The following is a 16,472-nucleotide window of genomic DNA, read 5'->3' on the forward strand; positions in this document are numbered from 1 at the left end:
GGGCAGAAATTGTTCTCAAACTTAGCCTAAATGGCATTGAAAGGTCTTTAAGAAACTAATCACCCAAATAAAATCGGCTTATGTAATACAACTTAAAAAAAAAAAAAAAACATATACAACAAGGTACTCCAAAATAGGAACATTGCAGGATAGGTTAATCCAGCTATTGAATGATTTCAAATACCCAGTTTTTTCTGCTCTTCTTTTATGCCAATCTCAGAATGTTAGTTGGGTACTCATAAGTTCTCAGAGGATGCTGCCTCACTGATCTTCATATTGTTTTGCCAGTCTTAGGAGAAAAAGTATATCTCATTTTTATTTATGTTTCCTTGATTTTTAATTCAGCTAGGTATTTCCCTCTGTGTTTCTTGGCCATTTCTATGTCTTGTTTTGCGAATTAGCTGTTCGTGTTCATGGCTTATTTGTCAATTGGAATGTTTGTTTTTCTTGCTGTTTTGAAAGAGCCCTTTGCTTACTATTTTTCTAGTGAGATGATTTTTTTCTTTCCCCTTCAATTAGTCTGAATAAAGCAATCACAGGTCCTTTCTGTTCCTCAGCCCAACATACCTTCTGGACTTACTTTGTTGGAGATCTTTCAGAAAAACATTAGTTTATAACACATACACACACACATACACAGAGCCCTGGTGCAGCACAGGATAGCTAACATCTAATCGTTTACCTGTCTTCTGGACTTTTTCTTTTTTTACATTTTTAAAATTAATACAAAGAGAACAATTTATTGTAGTTCATAGATAAAGCTCTAAGAATATAATGATACTTCCCCTCCCCCTTCCCTCCTTCCCTCTCTCCCTCCCTCCCTCCCTCCCTCCCTCTCTTCCTTCCTCTTCCCCCTCTCTTTTTTCTTTCCTTATTTTTGAGATAACATTTTTAAATTACTTTATGGTCAAAGGCTTAACAGCCCCTTAAATAAAGAGTTCAACAAGTAAAAACCACTGTTTAGTAGGAATATTGACAAGGGCTATAAATAAGCAAATCAAAAGATGTCAATTTCACTCATGCACACTAAACTTTTTATATTATATATTAACTACTAAAAATCAGAGACATTTGTGATTTTAGGTCTAGCTTATTTCACTAAGCACAGTGATCTTCACTGGCATCCTTTTTGCTACAAAAGTCAAGATTTCATTCTTTTATGGCCGAGTAATATTCCTTGTGTATATATACCACATTTTGCATAACCCCAATCTCTTTTGGAGTGTTCTTTCTTTTTTTTCCAAGATTTATTTATGTATATGAAAGACAGAGAGAGAGAGAGAGGGAGAGGGAGAGAAATAAAGAGAAAGATTGATCTTAAATTTATTGGCTTATTCCCCAAATGGCCTCAATGGCAGAGGCCAGGCCAGATCAGGCCAGGCCAAGCCATAGCCAGGAGCCAGGAGCTTCATCCAAGTCTCCCATGTAGGTAGAAAACATGTAGCATTTTCTGCTATTCTCTGATAGAGATTTATCATTGCTAGCATTCTCACCTCTCCTAGGGGTTTACATGTAGGGGATATTTAGGGTGTGCTTGACTTCAGTGCTCCGTGAATAGTTGACAGTAACAATTGCCTTTGGTGTGCAATTAACCCATGGGTCAACTTGTCATTTAGCAGTTGCTAGAGCAAGGCTGTTGATATTATGTACAGAAAAACTTTGGAGGAATGAGTTATTTTTCACAATCTGTTTGTAGCCTGGATTTTCAAGACTTTTTTTTTTTTATTTGTTAACAGAGAATTCTGTAGATACCTCAATTTATTGATCCTTTTGTGGTAAGGCTTTTTAAGTGAATTCAGCCAAAAAAATTACTTCTGCAAACGAATATTGATAAAGCATGCTAAATTGTGGGGAATGAGGTCGATAGTGGAATTTTACTTTTCTGGTTGCTTTGAAGAAACATTAAAAGATATATAATAGTGAACGGTTATCCAGAATTTACTCTGTGTCAGGCACTTCTCTCAGCACTCTTTGCATATTAATGTATGTAGTCCTCAGAACATCTCTAAGAGACAGGTGCAATTTCATTTTCATATACTGTCTTATGCCAATCTAGCTCTCCTTGCTTAGATTACCTGCTTATCTGAAAGGTGCAAAGATCCAAAAAGATGATATAGGATGTAAGTCAGAGGGAACATTTTTGGGCTAAGATTTTGTGTTGCTGCTATGAGTATTATGTTTCACGAAGATAAACAATTTGTGATAAGCTAGAGGGAACATTATAGAGTCTAAGACTTTGTTTTGCTGCTAGAAATATTCTGTTTCGTGAAGATAAACAGTTTGTGATTTTTCACCCTCCATGATATTTATTCAGTTAATGTGAATGTGCATTTGAATTTCTTTGCTATGACATATCACCTGACTTCCAAGGATTTAGCTTAGTGACAGCTTACACTAATTATTTTTTCCTACTGTGTCTCGAACTTGTATTATGAAAAGTATGGAGAAATAATTCCGAAAGAATGGTCTGGGGCTCCCTGGGGGCCCCATTGGAGCCATTCAAGGAGTCTATGAGATCATGACTAGTTTCATAATAAGAAAGATGTTATCTGTCATTTTTACTCTCATTCTCTCCTAAGTATACAGTAAGCTTTTTCATGGCCTTCATGTAGTGGGATATGCAACAAATTGAACGTAACAGTAGGTTGGGGAATCTACCTAATTTCCATTAGTCCAGACATTAATGAGATATGTTGAAATGTAAAACAGCGTCACACTTTCCATTAGTTTTTGTTTTGGAAAAAATAGTTATAGTAATTTTTTCATAAAAATACTTTGTGGTACCCAATTACCACTGGGTTTATTATTGGTTTTAAAAAATAAATAAATATTTTGGATTCTAATTTTAAATTTTCAATGTAGTCAGTACTGATAGATATCTCCCAAATGAAAGCTCAATAAGATACTACTAATATTAATAATATTAAGATACTCAATAATTTTTAAGAGTGTAAAGGATCCAAAATGTTTGAGATCCTCTGGTGTGGAGAAGCCAGAGCAGATCCAACTCATGGGTTGTATTGAAGTTTGTTTCTGAAATCATATTTCAGTCCTATGTGTGTACTTTCATATTTATATATTTGTAACTTGGAAAGCATTTTCCCTCATTAGCTCAGACAGCTTGAAGTTTTATTCACGTGCTTAGTAGATACCCATTGAGCATTATGCTGTAGGCACTGGTCCAAGCCTTGAAAGCAAAACAGGGAGCAAGACTGTCTGCCCAGTGGGAGGGCGAGTATGGTGGGAAGAATCACGACGTTCCTAAAGTTGTACTTGGGAAATTTGTACTCATTACATAAAAAGTTTCTTTGGGGGGAAAAACTGTCTCCCCTCAGAGAACTTGACCATGACTTTCACTCCTGCAGCTTTTCCGTCAGCAACTGCACATAAGGTCTGTTCTGTCTTAGCAAAGCCCCCAAGGAGTTTATAATCATGGAGCCAAGACACCTGTGTGGCATCTTCAAGCAAATCCGGATGAACAGAGTTAAGGTGCTACTATTAGCATGTCTCATGATGCAGGAGCTCAGAGAAGGGAGAAATCAGTATGGGCTGGCATGAGAAGGGATTCTGGGTAAGAATCAAGGTCAGAAGATCAAACAGGCTCAATAGAGTGGAGCTGAGTGGAAGGGGCCAGACTGGCTGTGAGAAGAGATGAGAAGTGACGATGGCTGACCTAGCAGAACCTAGGGCTGGCTAGGGGCTCACCTGAATGGAGAGGGAGAATAGGGAGGGGAAGTCCTCCAAGATAAGATTTTCTTTTGTAGCTGAGAGAAACTCCCTTACGTCTCATATTGGGAAGGAGATACCGTTCTTGGTCATGCTTAAAAATCAGTGTCATTACTCGGTATTGCTGAACTTACAAGTCCCTAAACTTTCCCAAACAGCAAGAATGATCTATGAGTAATTGTTAAAGACACAGTCTCCAGGAGCCTATCCAGACTGTATTGATCATTCCAGGAGATTTTCTTTTTTTTTTTAAATTACATGCAAGAGGGGCCAGCACTGTGGCATAGTGGGTAAAACTGTCACCTGCAATGCCAGCATCCCATATGGATGCCAGTTCAATTCCCAGCTGCTCCATTTCCAATCCAGCTCTCTGCTGTGGCCTGGGAAAGCAGTGGAAGATGGCCAAAGCCCTTGGGCCCCTGTACCTGTGTAGGAGACCAAGCGCAGTGCTCACCATTGTGGCCATCTGGGGAGTAAAGCAGCAGATGGAAGACCTCTCTCTTTCTCTGCCTCTGCCTCTCTGTGACTCTGCCTTTCAAATATTATTTCAAATAAATATATAAATATTATTAAATAAACAAGTCTTTTTTAGAAAATTACATGCAAGAAGGAGAAATACTTTTGCAACCCATTACTAACCCCAAGGCTGTACTATAGGAAGCTTCTAAAATATATCATTTCTCAGGTCTTACAGTGACTTCATTTAACAATAGCAAAATGATTAAAAGAAAGACTAACAAAATAGACAGAAAAAAAATTTTGAGATGAAAAAAGAGACGGATACCACAGAAATACAAAGGATCATAAGCAACTACACTAACAAATTGTAAACCCTTGAAGAAATGAATAGATTCATAAATACATACAACCTATTAAGATGAAAAAAATACAAAAAGTATAAACAAACCCAAAAGGAATAATGAGATTGAAGCAGTAATTAAAGTCTTCAATCAAAGAAAAGTCCAGGACCTGACTTCTTTACAACTGAATCCCACAAAAATATTTAAAGAACTCTAATACCTTTTAAACTATGCTAAAGTATTGAAAAGTATGGAACTCTGCCCACTCTTGATGAGGCAAGCATTACTCTGATACCAAAACAAAACAAAGATACAACACAAATAAAACTTTTGACCAATATCCCTGAGGAACACAGAAGTAAAAATTCTCACCAAGATATTAGCAAACAGAATCCAACACTATATCAAAAAGATCATACATGATGGTCAAGTGGGATTTATTCCACAGATGCACGGGTAGTTCAACATTCACTAAACATGCATCACATGAACTGAATGAAAACCAAAATACTGTATGATCATTTAATAAATGCAGAAAAAACACTTAATAAAATTCAACATCCATTCATGATAGAGACTCAACAAATTAGATGTAGGAATATAACCTCAAAATTATGAAGGCATATGGTGCTGGCACTGTGGTGTATATGATAAAGCCGCTGCCTGCAGTGCCGGCATCCCATATGGGGACAGTTCGAGTCCTAGCTGCTATACTTCTGATCCAGCTCTCTGCTCTTGCCTAGGAAAGCAGCAGAGAATGGCCCAAGTGCTTGAGCCCCTGCACCCACATCAGAGACCCAGAAGAAGCTCCTGGCTTCAGACCAGCCCATCGCCAGCTGTTGTAGCCATTTGAGCAGTGAACCAGTGGATGAATGATCAATCTCTCTCGCTCTTGCTCTCCCCTTCCCTCTCTCTCTCTTTCTCTGTAACTCTGCCTTTCAAATAAATAGCTAAATCTTAAAAAAGGGGGGGTTGGACATGTTGAAAAAGATCAACCTGTACAATCCAACCCTCTCCTTGATTAAAAATAAAAAGAACTGATAAACCAATTCAGCAGGCAGGATACAAAATACACACATGAAAAAGGAGCATTTTATATACTAATAATGATCTTGCTGGAAGAGAAATCAAGAAAGAAATCCCATTCATAAAAGCTACAAAGTTTTTGAATATTTAGGAATAAATTTAACCAAAGAAGTGAAGTATCTCTACAATGAATACTATAAAACACTGATGAAAGAAATTATCAAGGACTCAAAAGGTGGAAAAACCTTCCTTGTCCATGGATTGGAAGCATTAATCTTGTTAAAATGCCCACACTACCTAAAACAATATACAGATTCAATCCAATCCAGGATACCAATATTCTTTACAGAATTAGGAAAAAATTTTTAAATTTCATGTGGAATACAAAAAGACCCAGAATATCCAAAGCAATCCTGAGGAAAAAAAAATCTAGCTGGAGGCATTACAGTACCTGATTCCGAGGGATACCGCAAAGCTGTAGTAATTAAAACAACATAGTCCTGGTATAAAAACTGACATATAGATCAATGGAACAGAATAGAGAGCCCAGAAATTAATCCATGAACATTACAGCGAACTGACTTTTGATAAGGCTTGCCATAAATACACACTGGAGAAAAGATAGAGTTGTGAAATGTAGCTAGGGGAACTAGATATACCTACGTAGAAAAATGAAATTAGGTCCCTACCTATCGCCGTATACAAAAACCAACTCAAGATGGATCAAAGACCTAAATATAAGAGCTGAAACTATGAACTTTCTAAAAGAAAACACTTCCAGACATTGGTATAGACAATGATTTTTTGGATAAGACCCAAAAAGAGCAGACAAGAAAGACAAAACTAGGCAAATGGAATTGTATCAAACTCAGAAGCTTTTGCACAGCAAACAATCAATAAAGAGACATCGACAGAATGGGAGAAAATATTTGCAAACTACTTATCTGACAAAGAATTAATAACCAGAATATGTCAGAAACTTAAAAACCAAACAACAAAATACAAACCACTCCAGTTAAAAAGTGGGCAAAGGATCTGAATACACATTTCTCTGAAAAAGAAATACAGATGTCCAATATGTATACGAAAAAATGCTCAATGTCACCAGTCGTCTGGAAAATGCAAACCAAAGTCACAATGAAGGATTCCCTCATGCCTGTTAGAATGGCTATTATCAGGAAGACAGCAAGAAATGCTGAAGAAAGGGGGGACTCATACACACTGTTGGTGGGAATGTAAATTAGTACAGCCACCATGGAAAACAGTGTGCTGATTCCTTTGAAAATTAGGAATAGAACTCTCATATCCAAAATCACACTGTGAGTATAAATCCAAAAGACATGAAATCATTGTATAACAGAGACACCTGCACCACCATGTTTTACCATGTTCACAGTAGCCAAGAGAGGGAACCAAGCAAGGTATCCATCCTAACATGAACTGATAAAGGAAATGTGGTTTATATATATGGGATATTATTCAGCCATAAAATAGAATAAAATCCCGCCATTTGCAGCAAAATGAATGAAACTGGAGGACATCAGATTAAATGAAATAAAATAGACACAAAAAGACAAATACTACATGTTCGCTCTAATCTGTGGAAGCTAAAAAAATACACACTGGATCTGAACACAGAATGCTAATTACTAGAGGGTTGGGAGGGATAGAAAGAATTTGACTAACAAACAAACTGGGCCATCTGGGTGTGGTTTCTTAATTGTGACAAATATACTAATGTGAGATGTTAATAATAGGGGAAGCTGAGTGTGGTTTATTGATTGTGACGATTATACTAATTTGAGATGTTAAGAATGGGGAAAGCTGAGTGTAGTTTATATGAGAACTTTTAGTACTATTTCACAATGTTTGTTTTGTAAATTTGAAACTATTCTTTAATAAAAAGTGTATTTTTTTAAGATAAGTGAACAAGAATTAAAACTGCATTGTGACAGTTTTCAGTTCATAGTTGTGTCCTCAGTGGCACCATATTCTTTATAGCCCCAGAACCATTACTCAGCTGGGGAAATCACATCTTGCCTTATCATTGATGTTTTTTGGTTGAAAGATACCAAAACTATGATGCTGGAAATGAGGGAAGTGATTTGTGGTGGTGGTGGTGGGGGTGCTGACAGCTTGCTTTGGAGAACATTCCTGGTTGCTTTAGACTTGTCAATGTCTGTTCCTGTTCAGGTCACAGCAGAGGTCAAATGCAACCTACTCAGACCAAGTGGAAAACAGGCCTAATGACTTTGCTCAAGTAGAAACTTTGGGAGGAAGCAGAGAAGAAGAATCATAGCAGCACTCTTACTGTTCCAGAGAACTTTCTGGACAAATGCAAAGTATGTGCTGTTGGGTCACTCAGGAAAATAAGTTTAGGTTTTACTGGGGAAAGCATTTTTATTTTTCCATTTGTGAAATCCTGGACTCCAAGTTTTAATAGGTTACTAAGCCAGAGACATTTGAGAGGCCAGTTGGTCCTACTGCCTCTCTGCCCTTCCTCATGCAACATGGGCTGGGCGCCAGGAGATGTGAACTTTGGGCTGCCTCTGGCACTGGCTTTCTCTGTGACCTTGCACGAGCACCTTGCCCACTGTAGGCCTCAGCTTCCCTATCTGTTTAAGGAAAGGCATGCTCAAGTCTGTTGAGCCCCTCCACCTGAAACATGGCAAAAGTATCAGGTTCAATCATGAAGTTGTTCTGGTGCCTTTGTAGACAAAGGGCACATAGTATATAGAAGTGGAATGTTGAACTACATTTAGAACTACACTTGCTATGTAGCCAAATGAGCAGGATTGGATCAGGACCTAGAAAATGGTCCTTAGCATTCAGGAAATCGTGTCTGATGTTCTCAAGAAAGGGAGCGTCTGAAGCTTGAATATTTATTTGACTGTAAAAGTATTTGCCTTTTAAAAATTTCCCCCAGATTTATTAATGAATGATTGATAAATAAACATTGTATATATTTAAGACTTACATTTTTCTGTATGTGGGTACTTCAAAAAGTTTGCTGAAAAATGGAAATAGAAATTTATTTTGCTATAAACAATTATGAAATACAAGCATTTTTCATAATATGAATGAAATTTTGAAGACCATTTATGTGTATGCTGTGAGATGAGTACTGTGATCAAGTTAACTTACATACCAATCAGTGTCGGGGGGGGGTATAAGAAGCTTGAGATCTACTACCTCATCAAATTTCAAGTATACAATATGGTATTATTAACTATAGTCACCATGGTATACCTTAGGTTTCCAGTACTTACTCATCTTATAACCAAGGATTTATACTCTTTGACCAATATTTCCACATTCCTCCTAGTTCCCAGTCCCTGGTAACCATCATTTTGCTTTCTATTACTATAAGTTTATTAGCTTTTTGTTACTACAACAAAAAACCTAAGACAATCTACTTACGAAAAAGGGAAGCTTAGTTCAGTTCATGTTTCTGAGGTTCACAGTCCAAGATTGGGCAGGGCCCACTGGTTTGACCATCTTGTCAGGCTGGAAGATGGCAGTGGTGTAGCATGTATAGACGAAGGATCACATGGCAAGCCAGGAACCAGAGAGAGCAGCCAGGCTAAGCTTTCACAACCTACCCTGTCATGAGAATTACATCCCAGGGGCCTCCCAGGGATCTAAGGAACTCTCATGAGGCCCAGTCCTTGAGCACTGCCATGGGATAGTCTCCACCTTCATGGTACCATTAATTTATGACTTTGGGGATTAAATATCCCATGGATTCAGGAGCCAAGTCTTATCCAAAGCATGGCAATATGTTTGATTTTCCTTTAAAAAATTCACATGCAAATGAGATGATGCAGCATTTGTCTTCTCCATATCTGGCTTATTTCATTAATATATCCTCAGAGGATACTCATGTTGTTACAAATGGAATAATTTCCTTTTATTAAGGATGAAAATATTTCAGTATGTGTATATGTACACACATTTAAAATAATCGTATTTCCTTTCTCCAAACACTCACTCAGGTCGCTTCCATATCTTGGTTATTGTGAATAGTGCTGCAATGGCTGTGGAAGTGCCTGATTCAGCTCCCGGATGGATTTCTGGAATGGTCTCTGAGATCCATTTTCTTCATCCAACTTACTGGATGAGAGATTACCTCTCCCCTACCCCAGTGATGTTATGACCTACATTTCCTGAGTAGGAAATTTCTCTGCAAATCACTGGCATGAATCAAAGGACATTTGAGTGCTCTCTGAGGGTAGTTTCCCAGAGCCGGCAACAGCTGGGCTTCTCCTTCCCTCTGTGTCTGCCTTCCCAGTCTCAGTCCCTTGGAATTTGGCAGTGACAGTGATGAATCCAGAGTTTTCACACAGTTCCATGTATCAGGCCTGGGAGTCAGTCCTCCTCCTCATTCACCATGGGTCCTTGAGCTGGTCGCTTGTCCAATCAGCCCTGTATCTGCCCATATATGAGGACTACCTAAGGGTGTTATTACAGATACACAGGTCCAGACTTCACTCTCAGGGATTTAGAGTTAGAGAAGTTGTGAGTCATGGCTCTTGACTTGATTCAACTACACTCACAATTCCAGATGTCTTCATTATTGTGCTATGTGGGATAACTCACCCACCTATTGAAATGTGCGAGAACTTAAGCAAGTATCCTCTTGCACAGGGTTATCATCCAGGCCCATGATTCTGAAAGTGTGGGCTATAGGTTTTCAGTGGGTATGAAGTCCTATAATGGAACCAAAATTGAATATTTTTTCACTTTAGGAAATTAATGATGTCAATTCCCATATATTTGTGACTTGGCCCAGGGTTAAGGGCTACTGGCTACTTTCTGCTGAGTTAGGATTCCTCATAAAGCAAAACCCATGGCAAGGACTTGGATGAGACATTTACCTGGGGAGGTGACTCCAGGGAGTAGAAGGATGTGAAGGGAGAAAAGTCAATAAGAAGTATGTCGTTGAATTTGTCACTATTGTGGGAAGCTGGAGCTTTATCCCTTTCAGAACCCTATGTCAGCCCTTGTGGTTCAATGGTTCTAAAGTCAGCAGACCTTTCCTACAGATGGCATGTGGCAGTGTATGGAGACATTTTTGTTTGTCAAATTTGGGAAGTGCTACCAACATCTCAGGATATTGTCAAACATCTTAAGATACACAAGACTATTCCCCCCCCCCAAATTATCTGATCTCAAAAGCTGATAGTGTTAGGGCTCAGAAACCTATAGAGAATGCTTCAGAATTGTCCCTCTCAGCGACAGTGAGCCTGTAGTGTCTATCTATCAACTCGTATTCAGCTCTGGGTCTGGGTTGACTCTGGGGATTTGAATGCCTTTCAATTGCCAGGCTGCACTTGCTTTAGTGTTGTTTAGGCTCCTGTGTTTGTGGAGAAGACCTTGAAGGAGAAAGGCAGAGAGAACTGTGACACACATGGGTGGGACACATGGCCGAACATGTGAAATAGCCTAGCGAGTGCTGAAACCAGAGCAGGTCAATGCCAAAGGGATGTGGCAAGGTATAATATTCCTAGTCGAGCAATGATTCTGGGGCTGTGGAGCATATAGTGCAATGGAAGAAAATTATGGACTGGGGGCCATGGCTCACGTGGTTAATCTGCGACCTGTGGTGCCGACATCCCATATGGGTGCCGGGTTCTGGTCCCAGTTGCTCCTCTTCCAGTCCAGCTCTCTGCTGTGGCCCATGAGGGCAGTGGAGGATGGTGCTTGGGCACCTGCACCTGCATGGGAGACCAGGAAGAAGCACCTGGCTCCTGGTTCAGACCGGCACAGCACTGGCCATGGTGGCCATTTGGGGAGTGAACCAATGAAAGGATGACTTTTCTCTTTGTCTCTCTCTCTCTCACTGACTAGCTCTATCTGTCAAATAAATAAAAAAAAATATGGACTGAAAACTACCGTAATTTAATTCCATCCAGACAAGCCTAAATGCTGGAAATCCAGTAAGGTACAGGATGGCTATGTGGTGAAAGGTTGAAAAGATGGTCACAGGGCCAATATCAAGTCTTGACTACAACAGTTATAGTTTTGTTTGCATGAGCAAGTTAATTAGCTTATCAGTCCTTCAGTTTCCTTAGCTATAAAATGGGGTTGATTCCCACCTCAATGTTGTTATGAGAAGATTCAGTTGTGTTTGTGTGTGTGTGTATGTATATGTGTATACTTTGATGTACCTTATTGACAACACTTGGCATTTGGTGAGCATTGGTGAACTGACTGGCTGTTATTATCAACCCAGAGCTTAGGTTCTGAACTTGTGATATTATAACATGAATTTGGCTTGGCCTTTGCATTGATGTTAGACACAAAAGCTTTGATTAGATTCAATTCAATTGAAAAGCATTTATTGAACTTCTATTATATTTCAGGCACCGTGCTAGACTCCCAGTCAATCTCCAGTATCAAGAATTGTTGTCTCCCTTTTCCCCTCCTCTGCCCTTTACTTCCCTCCCTTGGTTTCAGAAGTGTGGGTGGAGAGTCAAGCACACACGCTTGGGAGAAATGAATTATAGTTCCAGTCTCAGCTCTGTCACTCACTGGTTACGGGTGTGGGAAACCACTTTGCTTCTCAATTTTCATGCTTAGGAAGTGAATATAATCCACTCTTGCCTCACTATGTTGCTGTGAGACTACTTAAATAAGATATTATAAACAAAATTGGAGGAATTGCTAAGTATGCCAAGAGTTTACAGTTTCACTAAAATACTCTGTGTTTTCAACTCTCTCTGGGTCTGTGTGGTCCACCCCCCCTTTTTTTTGACAGGCAGAGTGGACAGTGAGAGAGAGAGAGAGACAGAGAGAAAGATCTTCCTTTGCTGTTGGTTCACCCTCCAATGGCCGCCACAGCTGGTGTGCTACAGCCAGCGCACCACGCTGATCCGTAGGCAGGAGCCAGGTGCTTATCCTGGTCTCCCATGGGGTGCAGGGCCCAAGGACTTGGGCCATCCTCCACTGTACTCCCGGGCCACAGCAGAGAGCTGGCCTGGAAGAGGGGCAACCGGGAAAGAATCCGGCGCCCTGACCGGGACTAGAACCTGGTGTGCCAGCGCCGCTAGGCGGAGGATTAGCCTAGTGAGCCATGGCGCCGGCCTATTCCCTTTTTTTTTTAAAAAAAAATTTTATTTAACAGAGTTAGACAGTGAGAGAGAGAGAAAGGTCTTCTTTCTGTTGGTTCACCCCCCAAATGGCCGCCACGGCTGGAGCTATGCCGATCTGAAGCCAGGAGCCGGGTACTTCTTCCTGGTCTCCCATGTGGATGCAGGGGCCCAAGCACTTGGGCCATTCTCCACTGCCTTCCTGGGCCACAGCAGAGGGCTGGACTGCACCAGAACCCGGTGCCCACATGCGATGCTGGTGCCATGGCGCCAGGCCCATGGGTCTGTGTTTTAAAATATACATATTTCTGGGTTCCAATCCTATTATTGTTGGGGATTTTTAATTAAAAATTAAAATAAAAAATTAAATAGTAAACAAAAATTTTCTAGTCAATTTTGATGATCCTCTAGATTTGAGAACTACCAAACTGTGTGGCAAGTACTATTGGGCTGATATTATGACTTACAACTTGGTATTCTCATTGACTAACATAGTTCCTGGGTTATGGTATGCCCAATATATGTTTTTTGATAAATAAAAGGCTAAACTTCTATACATAAACAAGAGGGAAAGTTACAGCACACCAGGGGACACCTACTCCTTCCCCAATCTTCATATTTGTCTTGATCCACTTTCTTATTTGTTTTATTTTTGATCGACATGTAATACTTGTACAGTTTTATGGGATACAGTGTAATATTTGAAAAAAATGTAAATAGCATGTTTTAATCAAAACTGATAAAGAGCATTTCTATTTCCTTATCATTCCTTAATGTTGGGGACTTCAAGCACCTCTGTTGTGGTTATGCATAAAATATATAGTGTGTTACTGTGAACTATGGTCATTCAACTTTGCTGTGGAATGCTAGAGTATATTCTTTCCGTGTTTTGGCCAGGCTCTTTACATCAAATTAGTTAATTTGGGTTTGAAGTACCTAAGATAATTTACATGTACTTATACATATATAATAATTATTTATATTATCTATATTTATTTTTATATAACTATGACCTCAATATGTTCAGAATCAACTTGAATGACAATGTTTTCTGTTTCTACTTCACAGATGGTTGTGAAAAGAAGATAATAAGACTTTATTTATTTTAAGACTATAGCATGCTCTACATATATAAGGAATTAATGTTATTTGAAAAGGATACACTAAACTACATTATAGTTCTCAAAAACTCAATAGATACTGTACCGTATAAGACAGACAGATCTTTAGAAAGAGTCTCTATACCCTCAAATTCAATAGTGAGTTCATTAAAGTGTTTCAGAGAACATATTTAAAATTAGAGACGTGAAAAGTTGATACTCAGGCCAAGACAAAAGAATACAGAGAGATCTCAGCATTAATATCTGGGAATTGAAATTAAAGGCACGAGATGTTAAGTCAAAAGGAGCACTGTATAATGGTTCATAATGGAGTATAACTGTCTTGAATACCAATTCACCAGTGAACATAGCACTGAGGTATAGGTAGCTGAAGATTTTGAAACAAAATAAACTTTTAACTTTTCACAAACTTTCTGAAGTACTGTTATATTGGTATGTATCACAAGCCACTTACAGATTGCTTGGATGTTGGATGCTAGTGAAAGGAATATATTTGGTTTGATCAATCCAGTTGATGGTGATAAAATTTAGTGAGGAAGCATGGAGAAAGGGAGGGAAACAGGGGAAGAAAATGGTAGAGTAATGAGTTTTTGACATTGCCAATTTGAAACGTCAGGGAGAAAATGTGAAATAGTTGAATTTGAAGAATGGAGTTCAGAGGAGGTGTCTGGACTCAAAAGATGAATTTGGTAGTTATGGTACATAGATGGTATTGACATCATGGTTATAGAAAGATAACTATGGGAAACACTGATAGAGGGAGAAGGGAAGGATCTCCCAAAGCACTTCAAGTTCAGGGAGAGGAGGAGGAGGAGAGAGCTAGGTCATTGGAAAAGATGTCCCAATAAAGAGGGAGGGTGGAAAAAAAACCCAACCAGGTGACCATGGGGTAATGAAGGCTGGGAGAGAAGTGGGTGGTGGGGGAAGGAGTGATCAAGTATGACAGATGCTGAGAAGTTGAGTAAATTCAAGGGCAAAGCTATGCCCATTGGATTCAGAAACATGGAATTTATTGACTGATGATTGTTTTAAAAATGTTTACTTCTTTATTTGAAAGGCAGAGTTACAGAGAGGAGAGACAAAGTTCTTCCATTAGCTGATTCACTCCCCCAAATGGCCCAATGTCCTGAGCTGGGCCAGGCAGAAGCCAGGAGCTTGGCGTTTCATCCAAGTCTCCTGTGTGGGTGCAAGGACACAGGCACTTGGGCCATCTTCTGTTTCTTTCCCAAGTTTTATTAGCAGAGAGTGGAATCAGAAACAGAGCAGCTGGGACTTGAACCAGTGCCCACATGGGATGTGGCCACAATGCTGGCCCCAGCTGATGATCTTAAGAACATATTTGATCAGAAACCAGAGTAGAGAGTGCCAGGAGTAAAAAGGTGAAACTGAAGTCCTATTTTGTCCCACACAAAGTACCTGAATAGACAGTTCTTAAATGAAGAAATACCAATGACCAACAAACACATGAAAAAGGCTCACTTGCAATATCACTTGCAATCAGGAAAATGCTTATCAAAACCACCAAGAGCTATCAACTTACCCGTGTTTAAATGGCTGTTATCAAAAAGACAGAGAAGATATGGAGCAAGAGGAAGTTTTAAACACTGTTGGTGACAATGTAAATTAGTACAGCCATTGTGGAAATCAGTATGAAGATTCCTTAAAAAGTTAGAAATAGAACTTCCATATGATCCAGCAATACCACTGCTAGGTATACACCAAAAAAATACTTAATCATTGTACCAAAAAGATACCTGTTCCACCATGTTCATTGTAGCAATTTCCACAATAGCTGAGATATGAAATCAACCAAGGTGTCTATCACCAGGTGAATGGATAAAAAAATGTGGCATATACACACGACGGAATATTATCCAACCACAAAAATGAATGAAATCCTGTCACTTGCAGAAAAAGAGATGGAACTGGAAGACATCATGTTAAGTGAAATAAGCCAGTCATAGACAAATACCACATATTCTCTTTCATATGTAGCTGTTTAAAAATCTGAATGTGAACACAAGATAGTGATTACTGTAGGCTGGGAGGGTCAGGCAGGACAAAGGAATTTGGATAACAGATACCAAATCAGAATTAGATTGAAGGCTATGTTTCTAGTATTATCAGTATGGTTGGATGATTATTGTTTATAATCACCTATTATATATTTTATGAACAAATAGGAGAAAGAATCTGCAAGGTTCCAACCATAAGGAAATATCAAAAAAGGGAAAATGTTAATTATCCTGATTTTATAAGTACACATTGCATATTTGGATTAAAATGTCACACTGTAGCACATAAATATGTATTATTTTTAAAAATTTTAAAAATTACTTATACAGATAAACATCCAATTCCTTCTCTGAATTTTAAAATTTTCCAGAATAACATGAGAACACATCAGAAAGTTTGTGGAAAGAAAAGATTACTTTGTTTTGGTGTAAAAAATTTAAAAACTTGTGCATAGTTTTTTTTTTACAAAATGTGTTTTCCATGTACGTTTTGAAGTCCCCTCATATTGTATAGTAGGTAAAAGAGCAAGAAGGGGAAGTGAAGGCTTGGACATGTGCGTAAATGAACCTTATTTTTTTTTTTAAGATTTTTTATTTATTTGAAAGGCACAGTTACAGAAGGGATGTGTGTGTGTGTGTGTGTGAGAGAGAGAGAGAGAGAGAAAGAGAGAGATCTTCCATCCACTGGGCCAG

The sequence above is a fragment of the Oryctolagus cuniculus genome, chromosome 1 (genome assembly GCF_964237555.1).
Source record: "Oryctolagus cuniculus chromosome 1, mOryCun1.1, whole genome shotgun sequence".
Taxonomy (NCBI): domain Eukaryota; kingdom Metazoa; phylum Chordata; class Mammalia; order Lagomorpha; family Leporidae; genus Oryctolagus; species Oryctolagus cuniculus.